General features: G+C 45.1%; 1 pseudogene; it reads right to left on the reverse strand.

The window, feature by feature from the left end:
* Nucleotides 1–5,838, reverse strand: LOC110502445 (annotated as a pseudogene).
* Between the last annotated feature and the right edge of the window lie 5,962 nt (nt 5,839–11,800).

Here is an 11,800-nt window from a genome sequence, read left to right on the forward strand (position 1 = left end):
GTCTCTTTATGAATGGAAAGCCGCAAACGGCAAAACGCATTTCAGTATACCATTAGCATCAAGCTATACATAGACACTTACCGGCATGTCAGGATATGTACCTCTTTTCAAATGGCGAGAGAACAGATAAGGCAGGGAGTGCTTCAAACAGCATGGCCTTGCTGCCCCCCTCGGAAGCCTTCCTCCCCCTTTCTGTTTATGTAACTCTGTACATCAGATCTCAATTCTGACTCACATGCATCCTGCCTATTACTTACAAACTGACCTGGTCCCCGAATGAAAGGAGAAAGAGTGAGGAGGAAGAATAATATGAGAAGAAGGCGATGAAGAGGGCGGAGGAGGAGGATGAAGAACATGTTCCTACCGCTGTAGGAAAGAGGCAAAGAGCAAGAGAAAATCAGATGAAATGAGAGAGAGTGGGAGAAAGAGTGAGAGATCAGACAAGAGGGAAGGGTGAGACTTGGCTGGAGGGAGAAAGGAGGAGGCAGGGAAGTAGTAGGCAGCTTGTTGCTGGAAATAAGACATGTACAGTGTTTCTCCCTTCTGTGTGTGGGATTGCTGCAGAATTGCTGAATGTTACCTACATTATATACAGTACAGGCATAATCACACATTAGTTCCTACACAAATGGCTTATAGGCAAGAGTTGCAAGCCTCAGATTTGATCTGATCTGATGTGATCTGGCTTCTATAATGTGACACATCCAAACCCTAAGTGCCACCCTGATCCAGTCTGCTCCAGTTACGTCTGCATTCTTTCATATTCCGCGATTTGCTAGCCGGTATATCACACTTACAGTGTGAGCCACATACACTCTTAGAAAAAAAGGAGCTATCTAGAACCTAAAAGGGGTTGTCAGCTGTCCCCATATGAGGAGCCTTTGAAGAACCCCTTTGGTTCCAGGTAGAACCTTTACCACAGAGGGTAATACATTGAACCCAAAGGGGTTCTATGTGGAACCAGAAAGCGTTCTCCTATGGGGACAGCTGAAGAACCCTTTTGGAATCTTTTTGTCTAAAAGTGTATGTCTGGAACGTGGCTTGGGTTTTGGGTGTACTGTACTGTGACCGCACTGGAGAGCACAACAGCCACAGAATTTCTGGCTAAGTTTATGCTGGCCAATCCCCAATTTATGATTTTGATGCAGTGAGGTGTTGTTTAGAGTTGGTTAGGCAACAGAGGAGTATGCCATTAGCAGCGTCTAGCCTGGACGGTCCATTATATCACCAAGTACAACTTTTAAAAAAGTTCAAGAAATATCCCTCTGGGTGTCTGAGTGTCATTCTGATTTTGTCCTGTTGATGGGCAGATGATACGTCAAAAACTCACCCTCAACATCAATCTTACAGTTGCACCCTCCTTGGTGGCCGGGGGACAGCCAGTGACTAAGATCCAGTCTCATGTAAGTCTGTCAGTCCTGCCTGTCTGTCCACGTGCTCCTTCCATCCCTCTGAGGACTAAAAGAACAGAGAGGACCTCTGCATCTGGGAGCCCACATTCTTAAAGAGGGCTTGCAGTTTGCACACCTTACAGTGCTTCATCTTACTACTATTCCCCCTCCCTGCTGCCCCCTGGCGCCTTGCCTTATCCAGCCAAGGTGTCCACATCCCCCCATGGAGCTGAGGGGTCCACCATGTGGTCATCAGGTGGGTCATCAGGGGGGGGGGCACCTGGTTGTACTCGGCCAGTCTGGTCAGCAGTATCTTGACCACCTCCGGCCGTGCATAAGCCAGGTTTGACATCTCATAAGGGTCCCGGTGTTGCCCCATGTCCTGCTACTGCTGGACCCCCCCGGGCAGGGTCTGAGGCGGCACACAGTCCCCTACATTTTCAGTCAGCAGCTTCCAGTCCGTAGCCCGTATGGCTGCCCGCACTGCTGTGTCCCAGATGCCGAAGCTGTTGAGGGCCTGGAGTCTGCCTCACTGGGCCATCGATACCGGGTCGATATTGAACAAGATCTCAGTGCGGGGGTAGGGCAGCCCCTGGCTGATGGCCCCCCACACCAGAGACAACGGGGGGAGGGGGTACCAGTCAGAAACATGGATCAGCGCCTTTCTCACCTTCCCTTTCCGCTTCAGGAATGGGCTGTGGACGAAACCCACTGCTCGCACTCCCCCTTCCCAGTAGGTACCCTTCTCTCCACGCATGGGCCAGTTGCAGCCCCCAGAGAAAGGCTGGCCCCCGTTGTCTGAGGAGTAGACCAGAACAGAGTTCTGATAGAGGCCACTGGTTCTCAGCTACTGCACCAGCTCCCCCACACTCTCGTCCACACAGCTCAGAATAGCTGCATAGTGTTGTCGCAGGCAGTTGTCCGGGCTACTGCAGCGTCGCAGAAAGTGGTTTGGTGCCTGCAGGGGTGTGTGGATGGCCTGGAGTGCCAGGAACAGGAAGAGGGGCTTCCAGGGGTCATGGGCCCTCAGGATCTTCTGAACCCTGGATGGAAAGAGGAGTAGGCCACCAGGTCTGGGTTACTTCTTTATATAACTGAGACGTTATGTAAAATACATAAACTCTGTTGTGTCCTAATCTTTGAAATAGCTGAAGACTTTGAAGTGCCCAATTATAATCAAATGCGAATCACTTTATCAAGAACACTCTAAAAACCTCTTCATTCCGTTTCCAACATGCACAGTAGTGTTTAGTACTAGACAAGCTCCTTTTCGTACATTAATTACAACACAACGAAAGATGTGTGTAAAGGCTGACCTCACCTCTTTATGTAGAGTGTTGCTGAGTAGTTACTGCTCAGCTCCAGGTCGTCTCTCCCCGTCGTGCAGGTCAAAGCCGCAGGCCTCAGCCTGGTCACAGCTCTCATAGGAGAAGTGATCACCACTGCCAGTCAGGGAGCTTCTCCTTCACAGGAACCTGCCACATTCGCACACAAAATGTCCACACACACACACACACACACACACACACACACACACACACACACACACACACACACACACACACACACACACACACACACACACACACACACACACACACACACACACACACACACACACACACACACACACACACACACACACACACACACACACACACACACTCACACACACACAAAACTGACAACATTTATCCAAAATTCTAAATAAAAATATTGTCATTTAGAGCATTTATTTGCACCCCCAGATCATCACCGATCCTCCACCAAATTTCACAGTGGGTGCGAGACCTGGAGAGGCCTACAAGCCACTGTCTCGCACTCACTGAAATTTGGTGGAGGATCTGTGATGATCTGGGGATGCTTCATTAAGGCTGGAATCGGGCAGATTTGTCTGTGTAGGACACATGAATCAAGCCACGTACAAGGGTGTCCTGGAAGAAAACTTGCTTCCTTCTGCTCAGACAATGTTCCCCAACTCTGAGGATTGGGTTTTCCAGCAGGACAATGCTCCATGCCACACAGCCAGGTCAATCAAGGTGTGGATGGGGGACCACCAGATCAAGACCCTGTCATAGCCAGCCCAATCTCCAGACCTGAACCGCATTGAAAACCTCTGGAATGTGATCAAGAGGAAGATGGATGGTCACCAGCCATCAAACAATGCCGAGCTGATTGAATGTTTGCGCCAGGAGTGGCATAAAGTCATCCAACATCAATGTGAAAGACTGGTGGAGAACATGCCAAGACGCATGAAAGCTGTGATTGAAAATCAGGGTTATTCCACCAAATTATTGATTTCTGAACTGTTCCTAAGTTAAAACATTAGTATGGTGTCGTTTAAAAATGAATATGAACTTATTTTCTTTGCATTATTCGAGGTCTGACAACACTGCATCATTCAGTTGTCATTTTCTGCAAATAAATGCTCCAAATGACAATATTTTTATTTGGAATTTGAGAGAAATGTTGTCAGTAGTTCATAGAATAAAACAAAAATGTTTATTTTACCCAAACACATACCTATAAATAGCAAAACCATAGAAACTGCTAATTTTGCAGTGGTCTCTTAATTTTTTCCAGAGCTGTATATACACACACACACACACACAATTGTTTTGCAACTCCATTGAAAAACACATGTGGAAGGTATAGTTCACAGGGTGAAAAACAATGTTGACACCTCCTGGCCATGAGGTAAACTACAATCCTTCAACCACAAGCTCCAGCTGCGTTGACAACTACAGTGCCTTCTACAGACACAGCCGCTGCTGCTGGGGCTGAGGGAACATAGGGCTGAGGGAACATAGGGCTGAGGGAACATAGGGCTGAGGGAACATAGGGATAGTGCTGAGGGAACATAGGGCTGAGGGAATATAGGGCTGAGGGAACATAGGGCTGAGGGAACATAGTGCTGAGGGAACAGAGTGCTGAGGGAAGATAGGGCTGAGGGAACATAGGGCTGAGGGAACATAGTGCCGAGGGAACATAGGGTAGACCCTGTGAAAAGTCTGCTGTGGAAAACAACAAGCAGAATCAATGCCTCCCGTCTCTCACGTTTCAGTTTAATCATAGATAATAAGCCTTGAAAACACAGAGCATCAATCGATCTGTCTACGCTCCTGATGCTCATATGGAGAATCATATTGATTTATTAAGTTACCTTTCTGTAACCATAGGAAAGCACCGGTTTTGCTCTCATTCAATTCCCAGAACAGAAGCTTTATCAATGATTATTTCCTCCGCACAGTATTAGTGATATTAGACCTATTAGTGGTCAAATTGAAGTAATGACGGAAGATTTATTTTCAGTTCTGAAGCCTGTAGTTGGATCAGAATGTGACACTTGTGGCTGGATTCTCAAAAGCACATTATCTGACAGAGAGTGACATAAGGGAAGTATTTGACAAGTAGATCTTCATTAGTGTAAGTCAACATAGTACAGTACAGTAGTACCAGACAACCATATCCTATTTCAGAGGACATTCACTCACCATCAAGATCTGAAGCGAATATGAAAATAGATTTCGACAAAGTATTACTCTTTCATTGCCCAATACCATTTGGACAAAATCACCACTGGTAACCACTCATATGTGAACGCACAGTGAACCCTATCTGGTGATCAGTGAGTAGAGCAGCATCACATCTGTAGTGGGGTAGTATTTGATATGTGTATATTATATATACCTCACATGCGACCCATGATAAGATTTTGTCATTCGTTTTGTAAATGTTTCTCTTTATCTGACTCCATTTAACATGACAGTAAAACCGTGTGCAATCAAGTATTATGCGTTTAGCTGACTAAGATAAAGAAATGGTCATGAGAAGTGAATATCAAAGCAAGTATTATTGAATAACTTGGACAGATGAATGGATTCACATACAAGGCATAAAGCTCAAGTTACAAGGCAGCACTGAGATTAACAAAGCATAATTCTAGGCATATATATCCTAAGGTTAACTTACAAGACAAAGCAGGAACAGAGGCTTAAAAGCCTGGGAAATGAGAAAGTATCATAAAACCAAACCTCCAATGTACAGGATACGAGAGAGAACAACAGAACTTCAATTTCATTTCTAACATCTGATGGTGTACATTTTTCAAACCACAACCAACCACCACTGACCAATCAAACGATACCAAGTTTACAGTAACCTGATTACCCAATGCAAATACACAATGAAATTCCTTTGCATAGAGTCATTTAGTTCACCCTGTACAGATACAACTGACCACAGAGATCATACATCCATGTAGGTAGCTTCAGAGTTCTACTCAGAGAACAAGTTTCAGATAGAATAATACTATAGTATCCATGTCTAGTATCACGTATATCACATTCCATAGTCAGTCCTCTGGATACTATAGAGAGAGAGACACATTTTTGGCCCTTCAGAGGTGTAAAGCGCATACTGACCCTTGGGCATAGTCTTGAGCCATTTGCCATGCGGCCGGAGGTGACAGAGAGCACTTCAATTAAGGCCTGTACAGTGAACAACATCCCCTGGCTTCCTTCCACTTCGTAGGCCTATCGACCCGCCGCTCTTAGGATAGCCTCCACAACGCTGCTTTCCAATGAAGCGGAAAGGAAATCGATGCCAAAGAAACAAGTCCATTTCCTACATTATAGGGCCAAAGCAGACAGCTATTTTATTCCCGAGACCTTTTTTTTACTGACCCACAGAGAAGGGGTGGGGGGAGAAAGAGAAGGGCATAAGATTCCTCTGCCTCCATGGAGCCACACATAGATGGGAAATAACCGAACAAACAGAAAAAAAAACATCTACCAGTTTTAAAAAACACAACACACTCTCGGTAGTGATAGGATCTCATGGAGATATTGTTTCAATGTGGTAGGATCATGGCGGACAACCCCATTTGGTGATTTATGTTTACCGTGGGCAAAAGAGTATGGCTTAAATATGTGGGTTTGACTAAATGAGCCCACAGTATGTAACTCAACCCTAGGCTGTGTGTGAATTGACACTGTGTCAGTGTGCCTGCTGCCTCTACTGCTTAGTGTGCAAGCATTTGTGTTCTCCATGACAGAGACACCAGCGAACTCCCAAGAAATCTTTTGGAAAGAAAGAAGCGTAGAGTATATAAGGCAGGTGGGATTTATTCGTGAGAAGACTAAGTGACTCATTGTGTCTTGAGGTTCTTAGGCAGGTAGACATGCAGTCTCTCAGGCAGGCTCTCAGGTAGGCAGGCTCTTAGGCATGCAGGCGGATCTCAGGGAGAGATAAAGAGACGTTTGGGGGTGAACAATAGATCCATCCTCACTGGCAGGGTTTTTATACTCATCCTACTAAAGAGAACAAATATGAAAAATGTCTAACCGTGGTAATACATTCCCAAGACACTGATTTCTCACAGAGACACTAGCTTGTTCTTAGTTATAAATGATGTGGGTGTTAGCAAGTGGCTGAGAAAACATAGTGGTAACCGTCATCAGTGAGAGAAACAATTGAAATTAAGTGGAGGTGAGATCCGCCAAGGTCACATAAGATTAAAGACAAAGAGACAGACAGACAGACAGACAGAGTCAAGCAGTGGAGGACATCCAACATGACGCATGTCAGTGAGAATCATGTAAAACCTGCTGTACTGTACAGCCTAAAGGAGATATTTCACAATTGCCGCTCTGAAATTCACCTCATCCTATACAGTCCCACTGGTGACAGAATTCATCATTCACACAGACACATTTACACTCTTGCACACACACACACACGCACACGCACACGCACACGCACACACACACACGAAGACCGGGTGGCTCGACGTCACATATAGGCCTCCCTCCATTGAGAGATACTATTTCTGTGTCTCCCTGACGTCATATCTGAAGATGATACCGCCACTGACCTTGTAATGCAGTCCCAGTAATACTCTGGTATCATTTTTGCTATCACAGTGGAAACCCAATACTTTCCCCATAAATCTCAATTTCCATAGGAAAGACAACAGTACCAAAACTAGCCCAGGAAACAATGTCTTTCAACACCATTCCATCATTACATGAAATGAAAACCTTTGAGAAATGAACTAGTTGTACTGTACTTTCTCCTCCTTCCTCGCAGGCTAGCCCGTGACTGCATCCTTCCCATTATCGCCTGAGGAGAGTAGCGCTATGTTAGACTTATCCATAATGAAGAGGTTTACACAACCCTAGAGCTGCCTACTATAGCACTGGAGTGGAGTCAGTCTGTGGGTGACAGCTCATTCCGGTAGCTTAACAGAGAAATACATGCAGACTGCTGCACGGATATTCCTGTAGCAGGGGGTAGTAGGGGAGGAAGGGTTCCTTGACCGATAAACAACCCAATGCTGCTGAGAAATTGTCTTTCATTTTAAAAGTAAGAGGAGGATTCCTACCACAGGAGGAGGATTCCTACAGTATACTTCACTGACATTCAACCAGCTGGCACATGAGAAAGGTGTATGTAGCAGGTATGGATCAAAGAGGGCCACATGGCTCTCTTCCAGGTCTAAGACACTCAGCATCTGGCACAGATAGGCAGAGTGACCAGGGTAGACCCCAGGGAGGTATGGGGCCAGGGCTGAAGTGTCAGTCACAATCATGTAGCAGAGGTCAGTAGTTCAGCCTGACAGAGAGCATTTCTCTCTCTCTCTCTATTCAATTAAATTCAAGGGGCTTTATTGGAATGGGAAATATAAACTCAGCAAAGAAACATCTTCTCACTGTCAACTGTTTATTTTCAGCAAACTTCAGGTGTAAATATTTGTATGAACAGAAGATTCAACAACTGAGACAAACTGAACAAGTTCCATAGACATGTGACTAACAGAAATGGAATAATGTGTCCCTGAACAAAGGGGGAGGGGGGGGGGGGGGATTCAAAATCAAAAGTAACAGTCAGTATCTGGTGTGGCCACCAGCTGCATTAAGTACTGCAGTGCATCTCCTCATGGACTGCACCAGATTTGCCAGTTCTTGCTGTGAGATGTTACCCCACTCTTCCACAAAGGCACCTGAAAGTTCCCAGACATTTCTGGGGGGAATGGCCCTAGCCCTCACCCTCCGATCCAACAGGTCCCAGACGTGTTCAATGAGATTGAGATCTGGGCTCTTCGCTGGCCATGGCAGAACACTCACATTCCTGTCTTGCAGGAAATCACGCACAGAAGGAGCAGTATGGCTGGTGGCATTGTCATGCTGGAGTGTCATGTCAGGATGAGCCTGCAAGATGGGTACCACATGAGGGAGGAGAACGCACAGCGTTGAGATTGCCTGCAATGACAACAAGCTCAGCCCGATGATGCTGGGACACACCGGCCCAGAACATGACGGACCCTCCACCTCCAAATCGATCCCGCTCCAGAGTACAGGCCTCTGTGTAACGCTCATTCCTTCAGCGATAAACGTGAATCTGACCATCAACCCTGGTGAGACAAAACCGTAACTCGTCAGTGAAGAGCACTTTTTGCCAGTCCTGTCTGGTCCAGCGACGGTGGGTTTGTGCCCATAGGCGACGTTCTTGCCGGTGATGTCTGGTGAGGACCTGCCTTACAACAGGCCTACAAGCCCTCAGTCCAGCCTCTCTCAGCCTATTGTGGACAGTCTGAGCACTGATGGAGGGATTGTGCGTTCCTGGTGTTCCAGAATCTGTACAGAAGCACCAGATCATCAGAAAACAGTAGACATTTGACTTCAGATTCTAGTAGGGTGAGGTCGGGTGCTGCAAACTGTTCTACTGCCCTCGCCAATTTGTTGATATATACAGTGGCTTGCGAAAGTATTCACCCTCTTTGGAATTTTTCCTATTTCGTTGCCTTACAACCTGGAATTAAAATGGATATTTTGGAGGTTTATAATCATTTGATTTACACAACATGCCTGCCACTTTGAAGATGCAAAATATTTTTGATTGTGAAACAAACAAGAAATAAGACTAAAAAACAGAAACTTGAGCGTGCATAACTATTCACCCCCCAAAGTCAATAATTTGTAGAGCCACCTTTTTCAGCAATTATAGCTGCAAGTCTCTTGGGGTATGTCTTTATAAGCTTGGCACATCTAGCCACTGGGATGTTTGCCCATTCTTCAAGGCAAAACTGTTCCAGCTCATTCAAGTTGGATGGGTTCCGCTGGTGTACAGCCATCTTTAAATCATTCCACATATTCTCAATTGGATAGAGGTCTGGGCTTTGACTAGGCCATTCCAAGACATTTACATGTTTCCCCTTAAACCACTCAAGTATTGCTTTAGCAGTATGCTTAGGGTCATTGTCCTGCTGGAAGGTGAACCTCAGTCCCAGTCTCAAATCTCTGGAAGACTGAAACAGCTTTTTCTAAAAAGCTACATTTTAGTCTCATCTGACCAGAGTACCTTCTTCCATATCTTTAGGAAGTCTCCCACATACATGCCTTTTCGCAAACACCAAATGTGTTTGCTTATTTTTTTTCTTTAAGTAATGGCTTTTTTTCTGGCCACTCTTCCGTTATGCCCAGCTCTGTGGAGTGTACAGCTTAAAGTGGTCCTATGGACAGATACTCCAATCTCCGCTGTGGAGATCTTATCTTTGGTCTCGATGTTGCCTCTCTGATTAATGCTCTCCTTGCCTGTTCCTTGAGTTTTGGTGGGCTGCCCTCTCTTCGCAGGTTTGTTGTACTGCCATATTCTTTCATTTTTTTTATAATGGATTTAATGGTGCTCCGTGGGATGTTCAAAATGTCAGATATTTTTTTATAAGCCAACCCTGATCTGTACTTCTACACAACTTTGTCCCTGACCTGTTTGGAGAGCTCCTTGGTCTTCATGGTGTCGCTTGCTTGGTGGTGCCCCTTGCTTAGTGGTGTTGCAGACTATGGGGCCTTTCAGAACAGGTGGCAGATCATGTGACACTTAGATTGCACACAGGTGGACTTTATTTAACTAATTATGTGACTTCTGAAGGTAATTGGTTGCACCAGATCTTGTTTAGGGGCTTCATAGCAAAGGGGGTGAAAACATATGCACACACCTCTTTTCACATTTTTTTATTTAAGTTTTTGAAACTAGTAATAATTTTTTATTTCACTTCACAGATTTTCACTATTTTGTGTATGTTCTTTACATGAAATCCATCCAAAATGAATTTAAATGACAGGATGTAATGCAACAAAATAGTAAAAATGCCAAGGGGGATGAATACTTTTGAAAGGCACTGTACATACCCAGCGTGTGACAGAACTGCAGGAGTTGTGACCCGTTTTTGTTGGCTATGTTGTCATAGTTGTGCCTAGGGCAGAATATGGGGGAGGGAATGCTGTCACCTCCAAGCAGGTGTTTGTCCCCCTGTGTGCTGAGGGTGTCAGGTTCTTGTCCGGTTCTGGCATTTAGGTCGCCCCAGACTAACTAGTACATGTCCCTGGACCTGGAAATGATGGATTTCCCCCTCCAGGATGGAGAAGCTGTCTTAATTAAAGTATGGTGATTCTAGTGGGGGGATAAAGGTAGCACTCTCTCTCTCACACACACACATACACACACAAGGCAGAGGCATCAATCTATCACCTGTTGGCTCTGTGTGTCTCCCAGGACAGGCCAATAGGCAGAGTTATAAACCTACGATGCAATGTGAACATTGCTGGGACTAAAATGTGAAGCAATAATAGTTTATCTGTATTTTAAGCTAAACATTTTAATCTGTTCCATCAGCCTTATTAATTGATACGGCGCATACCTCCACTACACTACTTTGATACACATCGTGGGGATTAAGAATTTAGTATACTCAATGCCCACTGAAAACTAAGTGGGTATACAGTGTATACTCTGCACTACACCAATGATAGTATAGTATTCACTGTAGTGTTTTTGCGGACTAAAGTATTTACTGAAATACAGAATTCTACAGTAAGTACTGTAGTATTTTGTCATATGGGTAGCACTGGGATTGAACCCGCATTGTTGGGAACTGTAAATCACAGTCTTCCCCATGGTACTTCCATGTACACTCATTCCAAAGCTTAAATTTGACTCCTCTACAGCATCTCTCGTGTCCTGCTATTTGTGCTATTCGTTTTACACAGAGGGGGAATACTACACCAAACACAACACATTTCAGCGACTGCAGGACAAATACAGGATACAATATAGCAGGCATATCTCTGTAAACATACACTTCGTCAGTGCAGGACTGAGGTAATAGGAGATGGTCCAGTGTATTTGTGTGTGTGTGAGTGCGTTCATGAGTGCGTTTTTGTGTGTGTGTGTGTGTGTGAGGATTGCACTCTGTTCTTAAAGTTTGAGGGCCTATATTGTGTGTTACTGTTTGCTCTACTGGTCACCCTGCTCTTCCTTAAGGAAGGTATATATTTGTGTGTGTGTATGTATGTGTGTGTGTAAGAAGAGGCAATCTACCTCCAATCTGACATGTCTTCTCAGTGGTTTAG

The sequence above is a fragment of the Oncorhynchus mykiss genome, chromosome 23 (genome assembly GCF_013265735.2).
Source record: "Oncorhynchus mykiss isolate Arlee chromosome 23, USDA_OmykA_1.1, whole genome shotgun sequence".
Taxonomy (NCBI): Eukaryota; Metazoa; Chordata; class Actinopteri; order Salmoniformes; family Salmonidae; genus Oncorhynchus; species Oncorhynchus mykiss.